Genomic DNA, 17,458 nt, shown 5'->3' on the forward strand with positions numbered 1-17,458 from the left:
ACTAAAATTATTAACCTCCTTCTACATACTCCTTTCCATCTTATAATTTGGATATTCTTGAGACATCAAGTTCTAAATGTTACTAATTTTCTTATAATTACTTTTTGATGCATGGATTTTTATAGGTATATTTTGTTCAATTTTTATTAAGAAAAATTTCAAATACATAGAAAAATTAAAAGACCAGAATAATAAAACATTCATCTGCGCACAACTTAGCATCAACAAATATTAATATCTTTACTTCATATATATTTTTCCAAAGTGAGTGGTAGATACCATGACACTTCAACCCCAAATATGTTAGTATGTGTCTTTTAAAAATAAGGACTACTTTCTTTATAACCACAGTATCACTTTTACACCCCAGAAAAATTAATGAAAATTCCATTATATCAATTAATACCAGTCTCATTTGAATTTCTCTAATCGTTCCCAAATGTCTTTGATAGCTGCTTATTTTGCACTGATGTCCAATCCCCTTAGTTGCATTTGTCATATCTCTTTTAATCTATGATAGTCCCTCTACTTTTTTTCTTCTCTATGAACATTGATTTTTTGAAGACCTCTAGCAAGTTCCATATTCTGCTATGCCTCATGGTTTCTTTGTGATGTAATTTATCTGTTCCTCTATCATCTTTATTTCCTGTAAGGTGGGAATTATAGCAAAGGCCTTGCTTAGACTCAGATTACACATTTTTTTTTTTTTGCAAAAATATATTGCAAAAAACTTTTCATACAGCATCACATAAGAAGAAACATGTCAGGTGATTTCTCCCTTGTCTAATACAGTTTTTCCCCTTCGCAGTTAACAAAAAGTCTGGAGGCAGTATTTGTAGTTAGAATATTCTATTGTTACTGGTGAAGGGTGTCCAGGTTCTTGGTTTCCTGAACAAAGAACTCGATAAAACACACAAAGCAAGGAATGAATGAAGCAACAAGGCCGGGCACGGTGGCTCACGCCTATAATCCTAGCACTTTGAGAGGCCGAGGCGGGTGGATCATGAGGTCAGGAGATCGAGACCATCCTGGCTAAAACGGTGAAACCCCGTCTCTACTACACACACACACACACACACACACACACACTCTCTCTCTCTCTCTCTCTCTCTCTCTCTCTCCCCCCTCCCCACGTTAGCTGGGCGTGGTGGAGGGGCACCTATAGTTCCAGCTACTCGAGAGGCTGAGGCAGGAGAATGAGGTGAACCCAGGAGGCGGAGCTTGCAGTGAGCCGAGATCATGCCACTGCACTCCAGCCTGGGTGACAGAGCGAGACTCCGTCTCAAAAAAAAAAAAAAAAAAAAAAAAAAAGAATGAAGCAACAAAAACAGATATTTATTAAAACCACAAGTACACTCCACAGGGTGGGAGTGGGTCCAAGAATAGGATCCAAGAACCCCAGTACAGAATTTTCTGGGGTTTAAATGCCCTCTAGAGTTTTCCCATTGGTTACTTGGTGTACATCCCATGTAAATGAAGTAGTGGCCGGCAATCAGTCAGAGGGAAGCAGCCAATCAGGCTGAAGTGAAGTTACAAAGGTTACACCCTATGCAAGCGTCTGATTGGTTGTGGAAAGCAACCAATCAAAGATACTTTCAATTTTCCATCTGCCATGCAGAAAGGAGGGGGTGGTTTGCAAAGGGAGCAGCCTCCAGTACTTTTGTTACTTAGGTGTGGAAACAGGGTTTTCCTTTTGATTTAGCTTTAGGAAGTCAGTGTGAATTGGCCTTAGGTTCCCTGCCTCCAGACCCTATTCACCTACCTCAATATTTTCCATGAAACGTTTACTTAATGGCTTTAGTATCTATTGGTGATCTTTATTTCGGTCAGTTATTTCAATGGGTATACAAAATGGTGACACTTCTGAAGCTGCTTATTCTCAGATGGGAAAGTTCCATACTCTCCTATTAAAATATTAGACTGAGTTCTTTGTTTTTTTTAAAGTTTTTTAAGGTTTTGTTTACGTACAATAAAATTCACCAATTTTTGAGTGTACAATTGGATTATAACAAAATATAGTTTTGCAACTACCACCACAATCATGGTACAATTGTCTATTCAACATCTCATTTTGGTTGGCAAACATTAATAACGATAATAACCACCACCACAAATATTTGTATGGTACTTATGAAAAGCCAGGAACTATTCTAAGAGCTTTAAATAAATTATTTTTAAAATTTAACTTAATAGGCATTCCAGTCTTAACCCATTTAAGCCTGAACTTGATTCTTCCACCAAAATTTGCTCCACCCATACTCTCTCTCATTTCAATTAATAGCAACTTCATCCTTCTGGTTGCTAGGATCAAATGCTTGGAGTTAATCTTTACTCCCTCTTTTCTTTCAAGCCACTCATTGTTGGCTCTAAATTCAAAGTAATTCAAAATCGCCACGAATTCTCATTATCTTTCTTGCTATCACCCTGTCCAAGCCATCATCTCTTACCTAGATTCTTGCAATAGCCTAATAACAGATCTCCCTGCTTCCTCCTCTGCTTCTATAATTTTCAACATGGCAGCCAGAGTGATCCATTAAAAAGTCAGAAGATCATGTCACTCCCTCTGTGTCTTGTGTCCTCTGCTGTCATTTGGAGTAAAATCCCAGATCCTTTAATTGGCCCCACCCAATGATCTGTCTTCTAAGCCTACCCTCATTAACCCTCTCCCTTCACTGTGTCCCATTCCCAAGGCTTCATTAATGTTCCTAGACCTTGCCAGGTGCAATCATATTTAAGGGCCACTTACACCTGCTTTTCCACTTCCTGGGACCATCTTCCCAGATATTTGCATGGCTTGCCTGCTCCCTCAACTCCTTTAATCATTTATTCAGGGTTAGCATTCTCAGTGATATTTTTACTGAGCACCCTTGTATTTAAGCTTGTGCACCACCCAGCCCACTCTGCTTTATTTTTCTCTGTTGCACTGATTACCTTCTAATAGACATTATAATTTACTTATGTAGTATTTTCTAACTTCTGTCTTCTTCTCCAGAATGTAAGCTCCACAAAATAAAAAAAATTTTATTTGATTTTTCATTCATATATTCCAACACTGACACGTAGTGATTGTTCAATAAATAATTGAGTAAACATGAGATGATATATTCTGAAGACCAAGGAATTAATAAATTGGAGGTGGGCCTGTCAGTTTTAAGTTAGCTGGGATGCAACTGAGACCACCAAGCTAGGAAATAACACAGCAGAACTTATCAATTTCTTGTGCAGGATGGTGCCAGAAGCCCAGTGGCCGACACTCAGCTCAGCTCTTTTCTTCCTGGACAATAGCAATTTCCTGGACAATGTTAGTTAAATTAGTCACCAGCGTGATACTTCATTCTAGAAGAGAGGACCCTTTTTGAAATATTCATTTCTTGGCATCATGTTAATTTTAGCAAAATGTGTATTTAATACTGAGAAACACATTAAACAAATTATCAATGAAAAACTCCAAACTTTTAAATATTCATAAAAATATTGTAAAATCTGACCAGTAGTTGTCCTTGACTTACATGATTTACTTACTGGGAAAGTAACACTTGAGCTCAACTTTGCCTCAGCTATAAAGTCACCATGATGTAGTTTTAATTCTGACCTGTAAATCAAAATTTCAAACTATCAGTATTCATAGAGTGTCCATAGTTGCCTAGTGCTATTGTGAGCACCACTGGGCTATAAAATAAGTGGAAAACATAGTCTCTGCTTAGATAAGTGAGTGCTTAATGCGGCTTGCACACACTTCTCAAGTACAGCATAAAGCAAAAGAATGATTTGGGCCCTAATTTAGAATTTTATTCAATTTTCACAGTAAATTATATTTATTTTTGCTTAACTCTTATACCTATCTGAATAAATGGCTTAAAATTTTCTTCAACTTTTCCACTGGTGATTTGTTTATCCTACAAATTATTTCCCGAACAAATACTGTCATTCAAGGTAATTGGACACTTCCCAGCACTTTAGAAGAATGTATAAAACCAGGCATAATCTCATTGGTTGTGTTCTTCCATGCTTTAAGACTTGTTTATATGTCTCTAGGACTACTGCCATTTATATTATACTTTAAAACATTTTTTGAGATAATCCTTGTGAATCTATCACCAGTACAAATATATGTGATTGTATTAAAGTGGAATTTTTGGAATGGTTCAAAGTACATTACTGAGAGGAGCATCTCATTTCATCTACAGACGAAGCAATTTCTGCTTGGAAAATTTTCAATTTTAGAAGTCATTATTTTCTAATAAAATAGCATTTGTTGAAAAATAGCATTTTCATGAGAAAATGAAAAAAATTATGCGAATCTTTTAAATTTAAAATGGGACTAAGCGGAGTTTAGCGTTTTCTTGCCCAAAGCAGATTTCCTTTTATCTCTGGAAATGCCAACAGGAGGCCAAGGGCCAAGCTTCCTGGCCAATTACACTATACGGCAGTTCTCCCCCCAAGAGCTTTATTCCCAAATGCACTTGGGAACCAACTTCTGACTCCAGACAAATGGCTGTTAGTTCCAGCTCTTACCTGCCAATTATGATACTTTGGATATCTGTGCCAGTCTCTGGGTCAGCTCCATGATAAGATTAAGGGACCTGTTTGTTTAGTTCATTAGCAGAAATTCGTTCCACCCAGACAGAGCTGAGGTTGGGGGTGGGGGCGTGAAGGGAACCAGGAACCTGCGGGAATAGATTTTCTTTTTCTTACTAGGAAATGAAAGCACTATTTCCCCTTCTAGATCCCTGCTTCCCTTTTCAGTTCCTCCGTTAGGGGCAGACAATAGAAGTCTCCAGGCCCCCTCTCAGGGCGCCCGGTCCCCATCGTCCCCTCACCCCCACCTCCCTTCCCCGCCCCTCACTCTCCAGCTTCTCCAACTCCAGCTCCAGGCGGAGATTTGTCAGAACCGTTCGGTTGAGACTGATTATGATTGCAGCAGATGGGCTGGATTTGACAGCGCCGATCCTAAGCAGCTTCTGATGGGGGGGCCCGGCGGAGGGGAGGGGAGGGGGAGTGGGTAGGGGGTGGGAATCGATGGGCCCCTGCCTCTTCATCAGAGCGCAAGCCGAGCCGCCTGCCGGGTGCTCCCGGGCAGCTCTTTAACGCGCGCCTCCAGGAGGAAAGTGGCACTGCCCACCCAAGGGGCCTCCCTGAGCGCCAGGAAAACGTCCCGCGGCAGGAGAGGGCTCGGGGACACTGGGAGGCAGGCGCAGGGGGACTGGCGGCGGAACACAACAAAGCGGAGGAGCGCGAGGTGCCCGGGCTGCGGTGCGCGCGTGGCCCCGGCTACCTCCGCGCTCTGGACATGGCAAGTTTGGCAACTCCCGGCTCTGCAGCGGGCGCCTGGCTGCCCCCGAAGTGAAGGCGCTGCAGGGTCAACCCCTGGGGGCGCAGCGCCCACCCCGCCCCCAGCCCGCAGCAGCATGCTCCACCGAAGGCCAGGTAAGGAGACGCCAGCCCACTCCCCGCCCAGGCGCGCCCGCGGCGCGCCGCCACCCTGACCCCAGCCCTTCAGCGCGTGGCTCAAACTACCCCTTTCCGTCCTTTCCCCGCAGACTGTATGCTTCCGCGCCTCCCGCCTGGGTCTCCTTGGCCCCTCTCTGCCCTCTAACTATATACCTCCCTAAAGATCCTGCATCCTTTCCCCTTTACCATAGCCCAACGGCAGGGGGAGAAGTTTTGGGAGGTGGCAGGAGGTTAGGGGCTCTCCCTTCCCTGAAAGCCCGAGCCAGGACACCTGAAGCGGAACAGCTTGTGGGAGTCAGTCCGTGTGTGCGCATACCCGCCCAGCTCCCGCGCAGCCCGAGCCCCGCTATACACGCACGCACACACGCCCTCCTCTCCACCTGTGGGGCCTCGCTTTTGTGTGGGAAGCACAAATGAAACCACACACACGTGCGGAAACACTTCCACGTTGGCATCTTCCAGAGACTCCTAAAGGGTGGGGGTGTAAAGGGGCTGCAGGGGAGGAGCAGCTGTTGAGTTCTGTGGTCCTCCCAAGCACAGGGCCAGCGCCTCTCCTGTCCCTTGGCTTTGACTCCAGTGCCTAGGGGCCACCGGAGTGGCGCCTTCCCAGGGGCCGGGAGGCCGTTGGGTTTGGCAGGGGCATAGCAGTGCCACTAGGAAGACTCCCTCCCTGCTCCCCAGCGAGGTCAGAGGTCTGGGCCACTCCCTGGCCCGGCCCCAGCAGGGCGCGCCTGTCCCCACCTAATGCCACGATCCCCCCTCCCCCACCCTCCGCACTGCCTCCCTTGCGCGTGTGGGGGAGATCCCTGACCTTGTCTGCCCAGCTCCAGGCCAGTTGCCCAGGCGGCCCCTCCCTTGTTGCCACCTCCCGCCCAGCTCACCAGGAGCGTGTGCCCTGTTGCTACTGGCAACTGCCTGTGCCTAAAGCTCAGCCCCCAAACTGGCTTAACGCTGATTGATGGTCAGAAATAGGATATTTTCTGGAACGGAGCGGAGCGCTGGTGCAAGATCCTCCCTGCTGCTGAGTCCTGCGGACCTCCCGGGTGGCAGGCCTTCCTCCCCCTCTCGTTTTGGCCTCACCCCGTCCTACCCTACCCCTTAGAGAAAAAGGGCTGTTAGGATATCCTCATCTCAGGTTAAGTGCTGAGCCAGCAAGCCAGTGTTCGTTTTCTTGCTGAGTAACCGGCCACCCCGGAATTTCTCTTCTCATCCTTGAGGCTTCTGAGTCTGATGAATGAGGCCCCTGTTCCTGGCAGCTACCACTTCCCTTTTTATTTTCATCCCCACCAACTTGTTCACTCGTTCACTCCTCCCTATGCATAGGTGCCTAAAATAGACTACACCTCTAGTAACCAGAACTATTCCTGCAAACGCTTACAAGAGCGTTTTCCGGAAATAAATCATTTCATATCAGTATCCCTTCCTCAGTCATTTCCTGGCTTCATGCCACCTCCCTCCTAAGACATAGAATTGGTCATTTCCACCACTTTAAAGACACAGTGCAGATAAAAAGCCAGCGTTTATAATGTTCTTTGCAGGAGTAGCTTTTGCCAATTTTGTGGGGTTTTTTGTTTTGTTTTTTGTTTGGTACTCCCTCTCAAACTGTAGCCTCCCTTCTTTTTTCTGGGATGGCAGCCTCCTTCTCTAAACCATCCTGGACTAACGTTTTCTGGACTAATAAATTTCTGCACCTGTCTGTACTCCTTCTCCTTCCCAGTCTGACTATAAAGGACCAGATTTCATTATCAAATTAATTCTCTTTCGAAGAACTTTGTTCTATAGCATTTCTTCCCAGTATTTTTGGCAGAGTATGTTCATTATTTAAATTGTCATGCTTAGCTTCTTTTTGCCCATGGACATTACTTTGGAAAACCATGTGATGTTTCTGAGTCACTGATTTATTCCTCCAAACAAAACTTCCTTGAGAGACTCCCATATGTTGGGTACCATTGTAGGCCCTGGGGGTGGGAATGGAGCAAAGACAAGACCCAAATGGGTTTCAGCATTTTAAAGCCCCCGTTACAGCTGGTTTATGGTTATTGCTATGATGGTTAATGTTATAACAGCACACTACATTTGATTAGGACTTTACAGTTTACAAAAAGCTTTCAAAGACATTATCTCCTTTAATCCCAGCAGCAGGAATTTTAAATAGCAAGGATTCCACCAAAAGGCCCAGTAATGCTCACCAATCCTGCTTAACCAAAAAGAAAAATATTGCAAATCATCCCAACAGCTGATGGAGCTTTAAAACACAACATAAACAATTCATAAGAAGCTTCTGAAGCTTAGTTACTGGAATGTAACTTGGAGAAGATAAGTGAAATGCACGTAACATGTATATTACCAGGAGGGTGTCCTGGAGAGGAACTCCATCCTGGGGCTTCAGTGGCCTGGTGAACTGCTGGAGGTTGAGTCTTTCCAGCGATCTGGACTATTGCCTTATCCTAGGATCTAAAATGGGATGAAAGTGTTAGCACAAAGTTGCTGGGAGACTAGCAAATTAGGCAAAATGAGTAGGCAATGATGTTACTTTCTTTAGCTACAAAGCATTCTTGAGATATCCGCAAGTTTCTAGCATATATTTACTCGAGAAATGAAGCAATTTTCTGTACTTAGAATATAAAAAAAAAAGAGTTTGTGTGCCTTATGTGAGCCATAATGAAGACAATCAAGGTTTTGGTCATTTTTGCCCATTACTTTGAAAACCAGTCATATCTCACGTGGATAAATGGCAGTTTCTCTTTTTAAAAATCATTTTTAGGAAGGATATACAGAAGGCCTTCCTGTAGATTTATTTTCTCTGCTCCTTGAACACGGAGGGCAGCCCTTCTGACTTGTAGTTGTGAATATCATTCATGACTTTCCTCCAAAAATGGTTTTTATAATGCTAGCTGATAGTCATACATTTTTGTTTGCATTTCAGATATCATGCTGATCTTGTGTTATCATTTTGAAAAGTTTTATTCAAAGAAGTTTTACAAGCAGGATGGTATATGGTAGGGAGATTATAATGGCTGGGGGCTGGCTTTGGGTATGACTAGATAACAGATAAGCCAAGAAGGTAATCCTAGGGCAAGGTCTGTTATGAGGAAGGTTCAGGAAGCCCAAAGGAGCTTTATATTGTTTAGTACCGTGAAGGTTGGTGGCAAGTTTTAGACATGTAGAGTTTTTTTTCCCTAGAGAGTTTGTTTACTCAAGCCTGTGACTCTGTATTTGGCATTCCTGGGTATTATTTTCATTCCTAAATATTACAGCATTTTAGTTCAGAGCTAACCTAAATCTCTAGGTTGATTGTATGTCAATGAAAAGCACATAATGCGAACAATATAGATCTATTTGGGAAGTTAGATTGGGCATAGTGGGGCGGGTGAGCCCTCTTCTGGCAGGGGACTTCAGCAGCTTCAGGTTTTCAGATGAAGTTGAGAGAGAGGTGAGGCTGATTCCAACCTTAGGCATACTCCTCAAATATTTTTATAAACCATGAGAGACTGGAGCAGGGAAAGTGAAGAGCACTGTGCTGATGGCTAACATCATCCGGGCTCAGGGGTGTCCGTCTTCTTTGTAACCCCCTAATCAAGGCCCTATTATTTGTGCTGTCACCCCGTAAATATTTGCCAAGGGGCATTTTTGGAGAACAAGCCTTCCTGCTTTTTATGTGGAACTGTGCCATTTCTTACTTAGCTGATACCTTGTTCCTTTAAAACATTCGATAGTTTTGTCCTTTTGGGTTTCTGTAGATGAATAAGAATGTGGGTGGTTGAGACTTTCTTGCTGCAGGGCAGTAGTGCAGTATTGCTGCTGAAGGCTGTTGGCCCTGACTGGGATTGCTTCCTGGAGATTACGCCCTTCCATCCTCTTTCTCCTAATAAACACTGTTTTCACATGGTCCTTTCTGTCAGAGAGTAGGTGGCATAAATAAACAGGCTCTCTGAACTTGTTACTCATCTCAGACACGAACACAGCCTACAAAGTGCTTTAAGAAGCGTGCCGGTACCTAGATTTCCAGGTACTGTAGCAGGTGGGAAGGGCTTAGAGAAAGGGAGAGAAGCTAATCATTTTGTGTTGTATTGAAAGGTCTTGAACATAAGTCATAGCACTTGCTCCTAGAGGTAAAACTATGGCCTCTAAATAGCTGGAGATTTGCGAACTCAGAGTGTTGCTAAGAACACATGTTAGGTAGGAGTCAAACTTGGGACTGTGTAGATCTGAACTCAAAGCCTGATTCTCTTATTTATTATTAATGTGATTTGGGGCCAGGTTATGAATCTCTCTAACCTGTTTCATCATCTATAAAAATAAAAAGTACGTGCATTTGTGAGATGTTAAGATTAAAATCTAACACATATTAGGGCATGAGACAGTGGCCCACCCACAAGAAAGCCAACAGATATTAGCAGCTATGGTCTTTTAATATAACTTTCATATCACTTTGGATTGGATGAGACTGGCTATTTCACATGAACCTCGTCTCTCAACCTCCTCCCTGCCCGACAGAGAACAACCATTAATAGGGAATTTATAACCTAAAGCAATTACATTGGCATTCCTGGGTATTTTTTTCATTCCTAAATATTACAGCATTTTAGTTCAGAGCTAACTGAAGTCTCTGTGTTATTAAATATGACTGCAGCTACTTTCAGAGGGAGTGTTGTCCTCCACCAGTGTGATGGGAGATGATACCTATTCTTTCCTTGACATACAAACAGGTCAGTTCATGAGATAAACTAGTTTAGTTTAAAGATAAGCTTCGACCTTTCAGTTAACATTAAATTCATCAAATGCTTGTAAAAGTCACTGTGCTTGGGCTGCAAGGGATGCAAAGATGAAAAACATAGTCTTATTCTCAGCTGGAAGATGGGTTTGTATTATAAGAAATAATAATAGCATCATAGTAAGGAACATCACCATAATAAGTACATCTGCCATTTATTAAGTCCTGGGCTGTGTCAGAAACATACTGTATCTTTGGACCTTTTCAAAGGCAGCAGTATTGATATCTGTGAAATAGATATTTTCTGCATTATGTAGAGATATTATATAATAAGGTAAACAAGTGTCATAGCGGTGTTATTAAATAAAACACTGTGAGTTGCAAAGGAGAGAGTTATCCTATGAGATAAGCCTATCTCAGGTGGTTTTTGCTGGTGCTTTGAATCGTTTGGAAAGCTTGAAGGTGATTTCTGTAATAACTACAATATATAGGGTTGTATTTGGGTTCAACAATCTCTTGATCCCCTACACCCTGTTCACAGCATTATAGAAATGAGAGAGAAAATATTGGGCTTTTTAAATCAGCAAGGAATTTATTCTTTTCCATTTCTCAGTTCTTTGCTCGTTTTCACTGTAAATACCTCCGGAGAAAAGATCCTCCTCACCTTCCTTGTAAGGTTCTTCCTGGTCTAAAGATGACATTATCATCAATCAGTTTTCTGATTTATTTTTTTTCTATTAATGAGATTTAAACTACCAACATTTTTTCTAATTTAATTTGTATCAAGTTTCACACATAGGCACACATGTGCCAAATGTTAAGTGTGGCATTATAAGTAGAATAAGATGAATTAATTCAACCTATTGGCATTATGGTCAGATTCGATATATAACACACAGTTCACCTGATGCAAATTTGTGTCAGCTTGCTTTCTCTCAGACTGTTCTTCTTTTGTTTTTCCTGTTAGTCACTTTTGTGAAACCTAAACTTGTTAAAATACTAATATTGCAGTGCAGTTCTTTTTACCTCCTCCCGAGGGACAGGTGTCTAAATTCAGCTGTCACTTGCTCCACCATTTTTTTTTTCCTATTGAGATGGTATGAAATGGACTATTTATTCAAAATTCTGGCATGGTACATTTATTGTAGAAGTCCTATATTTGCCTGCATTACTGTGACATAGGAGAAGAATCTTATAGGACTATCTCAATATTTTGTTCCGCCTATGAAATTTGATCTTTAATAAGAATGTTTTTAAGGGAGATGTGAATTAAGAAGACATTGATTGATCTGTATAACCCACCCTTCACTGTGTTCCAGTGTAAAGGAATTACAGCACCCAGCAAGTCCCAACTAAACAAGTGTTCCTCTTGCTACACTGACATAGTTGGAGAAACTCATCTTATTTTCATTAAAACATACCATTTATTTAAAATGCTTACAAGATCTTAGGTTTCGTGAATTCATAGTAATTAGTTATAAAATGTAATTAGTTCTAAGTTAGTTATAAAATTATTTATAAAAGGCAAATGCCTTCAAGGAACTTAAAATTTAGGTGAAGAAAAAGGACACAAAACCTATAAGATCCCCCCCAGAACTCTTAATGTGGAGCTGGGAAATAGAAGAAGGAAATCAGTGGAACAGGAGATTGGAAGATGAAGTGATGGATGAGGCTGGTGTGGTTGGGATAGGCCTGCTGGGGGAAGGAGAGTATGAGCTGACCCCAGTGGGACTTAAACATGAGGATGGAGAGCACTCTAGCCAGCAGAGGACTTGAGCTCAGGCAGGGACCTGAGCACGTGGAAGAGAGGGTGGGAGGTGGAGGTGGAGCAGTAGCAGAGACCCGTTAATATGGGTCATCACATGCATGCTAAGGAATTTGAACTTCACACTTTGGGCCAGCATTTCCCAAGACCCATCGTTCTGGAAGGCTAGTTCTATTGGATATTGTAGAATTGTTAGTCAAAAGAAGTCCCCATGGTTGAAAAAGTAAGAAAAGCTGAGAGAAAGTTAAAAAAAAGTTTCTCTGCTACAGAAGTTATCAGATACTTTCTTACGTGAATCCATATTGTTAATCTCTAAGAGTTTCTGAAAATAGTTTTGATCACTGAATCTATTATTTTTGGTGGTCGTCTTCTTCTCCTTGTCCTTCTTCTCCTTCTTCTTCTTCTTCTTTTTTTTTTAATTGAGACAGGATCTCGCTCTGTCGCCAAGGCTAAAATGCAGTGGCACAATCTTGGCTCACTGCAGCCTCAACCTCCCCAGTCTCAAGTATTCCTCCCACCTCAGCCTCCCTAGTAGCTGGGACTATAGGCATACACCATAATGCCTGGCTAATTTTTGTATTTTTTTTGTAGAGACGGGGTTTCTCCATGTTGTACAGGTTGGTCTCAAACTCTGCTGGGCTCAAACAATCTGCCCATCTCAGCCTCCCAAAGTGCTGGGATTTCAGGTGTGAGCCACCATGCCCAGCCACTGAATTTATTCTTAATGGAACATATTGCGGGGGCTGTTTGTAGAGGCTATCTTGGGAAATGCTGTTGGAAGCCATTGACAATTTTGAGTCAGAGGTGATGTTGGATAGACAGTTTTAGGAACATGAATCTGAAAATGCTGCAGAGGTTGGATTTGAGTGAGGAGCAGTGAGTGATTAGGGGTCAAATCACAAGTTCAGATTTCTAAGCTACTTCTATGCAGTAGTCAAAGACAGTGAGGCGCCCCGAGGGTATTCCAAACCCAATGAGACAGGGATGTCTTTGCAAGCACATACTGTTTTGTTTTGTTTTGTTTTGTTGTTGTTGTTGTTTGTTTTTGGTGGGCACTCTCTAGTACAAATGCTCTCTCAATAAAATGCACTTAAAATGCAACCCAGCTAGTTCAAGCCAAAAGTCAAGTGTAAGTAATAGTGCCCATAGTGACTCTGTGCAGTCTTTAGCGCTTCCTGCACTGGAATGGGCTTATGTAGGCTGGGGGAGTGTCTACAATGCAGAAAAGAGACTCTACACCCTACAGTTAGGAATCTGGTTCTTTGGGTGGCCCCGGTGCACTTTTGCTGGTTTTCTTCATCTTGAACTTTATCCGAAAGGAGAATGGTCACAGTGTAAAGGTCACACAGATGTTGCTGCCAACTCTTTTGAGTTTATTCATTTCTGTGCCAAGATTTTAGCACATAATGTTGGGTCCCGTCATTTGTCTCTCTGGTCTCCAAGAATCGGCCTCTAGGTTTGTTCACAATCTTCATGTTCTCCTTTACCTATGTACACAAAGTTAAGCATCTGGCCTTTCAGCCATTTATGAGAGATTACACAGAATAATGATTTTCTTTCTCCCTGATTATTTTCTATTTTTGAGAAATGTTCTCAGTATTTACAAAAAAGGCAGAGGAATAAAGCAATACTGTATAATGAAAAGACCTGCTTCTTTTTCTCTAGAATTGTTTATCAGAGTAGTTAGTTATCATAAGCTTCTTCATTTTCTTACATATTTATGAATATAAATGCATTTAGCTGCTTAATTAATAGCTCATTTGTTCTCTGTATTTGCTTCTTTCCATTCTTACACCTGTTATGATTCTGTTCATGTGTTTGGGAGCTTACAAATGATTCAAACTAGTTGTAGTCATTAGTGTGAATTTTTCTGAATATTTTTCTCTTTTGTTGTTTGCAATTTCATAACATATCTGGATCCATTTTGTTCCTAGTTATATTGCTTGTTGGCACTTCACATGGCCTTGAAAACCTTGAGTTGTGTTTCTTTGTCCTCTTGCTTGATGGGTTTCTGACCACTGGTATCTTAATATTATATTAACTTGTGCTACATAGACATATCAGTGTCCTTGAACATGTTGACTACTTCAAGCTGAAAAAATTCGTATTGATTCCTGAATTCTTCGTTTGGCTGTCTACGTTAGATAAAGTCACCGTATAATTGCAAAATTCCCACTTTTCTTTTGTGAGTAGTGATTGTGTGTACTCCATAGGTCCTATAGTCTGTAGAGGGTAAGTAGGGAAAATTATGATGTGTCCAGCCTCGTTATCTAACTCTTGTCACTGTTTGACTAGCCAAGATTAAATGATCTTCTGTTACTATATGAATCTAGGAGAGAAGACATAGAGGATGAGGGCTGCAGCCAGAAAGGGCACTTACCTGAGCACATTTATGTTAATCAATGGCCTCCAGTGTGCTGGATTGAGACAGGAGCTTTCACTTTGTTTTAAACTATTGACTGTTCATTTCTTCCATTAATTGTAGAGTGATAACCAATGAATGTGAGATAATGATATGTCTCTACTGGTTCATGTGGGCACATTCATTTTCTAATTAGGTGGTTATAGTACACTCGAGATATTTTACATTTACCTATTTTTTTAAACTACAAATTGTGTATGCTTGTGAGAATATTGACCTTGCTTTTTAACATGTGGACTTCGGATAATTTTTATAGTTTCCTAAATGTTATTTGATAAAAATGCAAATGTAAATATTATATATTATTAACATTTATAATAAAACAATTAGAAGCAATTTGGGAAGATTGGAATAAAGATATGCCAAATGAGCCATAATCACTCTATAGTGGTTATTTTGGGGTCACAATCTTTCCTAATGGAGTTATTAATTCAAATGAAGGGTTTCATCTAGGTGCCTCATTGTAGTTTCTATTTTTATCTAATTGGGTTCAATAGAGGGGATAAGGTTCCTATTTGTTCAATGATAATATGTCAAACAAGTGAGAATGTATCACACAAATATAAGCATATACATTATTGTACATATTAGTGTTAGATTAGTACCGTTGCGCCCAAACTAAGTGAAAAAACTCAAAAATAAATAGATCAGATTATATTTCTTTGGTTTACTTAAAATTTCCAATTATTTCATCAAGCAGATTGCTTTTTTCCACATTTAATTAACCATCATTCCTTCCACTTTGAAATAGGGAGCACAATGTTTATTTATATAATAGAAGATCTATATACAGACTTTGGGGCCTTTGGAAAAATAAAATTTTAAATCTTTAAGAGAAAGCATGTTCCTTACTCCCTGTCAGTTCAGACTTATGAGTTTGCACATAATTTGTTCATTAATTAACCACTTGTTTTTAATTCTATAGTGTAAGCTTTATATACTCATTCTGATCCTAGATCTTACTTCTGATGGCAGAATGTTACATAAATTGCTGAGACTACCAGAGATACCATTTGGTTTCCAAAACAGGATAAAAGCTGCTACAAGGATTCTAAGCAATGGTTGGTGAGGGCTATTTTAATACTGTTAGCTGCCACTGCCCACCCAAGGGGCAGAGTTTTTCTTTATGGGACATCTCGTATCTCATTCCACTGAACAGAACAGCCATTATCTATTGTAGACCTCATTTCGTATCCATTCGCACTAGGAGCCCTCTGTTTGTCTGTGTCAGGACTGTATTTGTACACACATTCCCCAAAGCTGTCACTTACACCCCTCCCCCCAATGAAACTAACATAAGTGAGTGGATCAATAGGGTGGGAAAATGTCACTATTCACTAGAAACCACAGGGTTGCTGCTTTTCATGGCTTTGCTTCCAACAATATTAATAAAGAAGTGATGTATTAAATAGTTGTCTTTCAGTTTATTTTATTTTGCATTTTTAAAAGAGTGATGTGTCCCAAAGCTCTAGAAACAAAACAGTATTTATAAGAACATTTATCCTGGAAGGAGGCAGGAAAATACAAATAGTTGGGAACTGAAAAATTCTGTGGTAACTATGAAGTGAAGAACTCTCAAGTTAATTCAACAGCAATTCTTCATATAGCTATAGGACTTTTTTTCCTTTTTTCTTTCTTTTATTTTTATTTGCAGAAGTCCTTTATGTCCAGTATTTTATTCTGACAACCACAAAAATCTAAGAAGTTATTTTATTATTTTATAAAAGAAAACTTTTTTCATAGTCAAATTGCTTGTTTAGTTTCACACAGCTGATGACTAGGTCAGAAGTTGAATTCAAGTTCCAGGCTCCTAAGTGAAAGCTCTTTTTCACTGTAATACTTCCATTTATATTGTTTATTATATTATTTAAAATAAATGTTTAATTGGTAATGCTTCTTTTTTATTCATCCCAGTTCTTCAACTCTTTAGAGACCAGTAATTCTGTGATATACATTATGAAAAACATAACAAGGATATTGAGAGAATGGGCTTTGCAGTCACAAACCACAGCTGGGTTTCAAATCTTGACCTAGGATAACTTATGTAACTTCACCCAACCTCCTAGAAATTGGTGTCCTATCTCATATTATTATAGTACAGATTCAATTAGATTATGTATGTTAAGGGCGAACCCCATAGTAAAGGATCAAATGATGATACCTTTTCCTACTTGTTGCTATTATCTGTTGCTGAATAACAATCTCCAGACTTAGGGTTTAAGACAATATCAACTGTACTGTCTCTCACAATTCTGAGAGTTGAGTAGACTCAGCTGGGTGGTTTTTCTGCTCCTCATGATGTTGTCTGGGACTTCAGTCACCTGAGGGCTCAACCTTGCTGAAGTATCCCAGATGGGTCACTCCTACTTCGGTAGGAAGCATCAGACATGGAAAGCTGGGCTCCTCTGGGGTGGCTGGATCTCTGTTTCTCTCCATATGATCTTTCCACATACTCTCTCTACAAAGACTACTTACATGGTGGTTCACAGCAAAAGTGTAAACTTCTAGACCTTCCTAAGGCTTAGTTCTGGAGCTGGCGTTGTGTCACTTCTCTCATGTTCTATAGAGCAAAGCATGCCACAGGACCAACCTATTTTCGCTGTAGAAGGAGATTACACCAGGTCATGAATATTGGGAGATAGGGGTCATTGGGGGCCATCTTTGGAGATCAGCTACTATAGTTATCATCATCTATAATTTTTGGGGCCTGTTTCCCAGGCTTTTGCAGTGGAGTGATGAATGAGTCAATGCCAGTGAGACAAGTGAATTTCTGCTTATTTTTGTTACTCCTGGAGTTGATGAAAGGCAGATATCCTGGTTGCTCTTTAAAGAACATGCTGGAGTCCAGCCTTATCTCTTACTCTGAGCTCCACATTGTAGGGGAGCTGGTGGGACATGGGTGCTTCAATGGTTTTGTGATGATACTGTCTCACATTTGAATTTATAATTTTAAAGCACTTTTACATATATTTTCCCTTTTCTTCTCACTAAAATACACATTTGGTCTGCATCTTCATTTTACATATAAGGAAACTGAGACTAGGAGTTTAAATGATCTTTAAAATATCAGCTAGCTTGAAAAAGGCAGAACTCAAGCTCTACCCCA

At 40.8% G+C, this 17,458-nt stretch overlaps 1 protein-coding gene and 1 long non-coding RNA gene across 6 annotated transcripts in view; one reads left to right on the plus strand and one right to left on the minus strand.

Moving 5' to 3' along the window:
- Positions 1–17,458, plus strand: part of NCKAP5 (NCK associated protein 5) — a 977,998-nt gene that overhangs the window by 377,318 nt on the left and 583,222 nt on the right. The window contains exon 1 of one of the 5 annotated variants that reach the window (XM_050750931.1): positions 5,355–5,427. The exons of the other annotated variants lie outside the window; for them this stretch is intronic. The gene's annotated coding sequence lies outside the window, so the exon portion shown is untranslated. Of the gene's footprint in view, positions 1–5,354; positions 5,428–17,458 lie in introns of those variants that run through there. 5 annotated transcript variants of the gene reach the window in all.
- Positions 1,435–6,830, minus strand: LOC126932264 (uncharacterized). The gene is made up of 4 exons (XR_007718152.1): positions 6,547–6,830; positions 4,516–4,667; positions 3,523–3,592; positions 1,435–3,336 (listed from the first exon to the last, which is right to left on the minus strand). It is a non-coding gene; the product is annotated as an uncharacterized LOC126932264 (long non-coding RNA).

Source organism: Macaca thibetana, chromosome 12 (genome assembly GCF_024542745.1).
Source record: "Macaca thibetana thibetana isolate TM-01 chromosome 12, ASM2454274v1, whole genome shotgun sequence".
Taxonomy (NCBI): Eukaryota; Metazoa; Chordata; class Mammalia; order Primates; family Cercopithecidae; genus Macaca; species Macaca thibetana.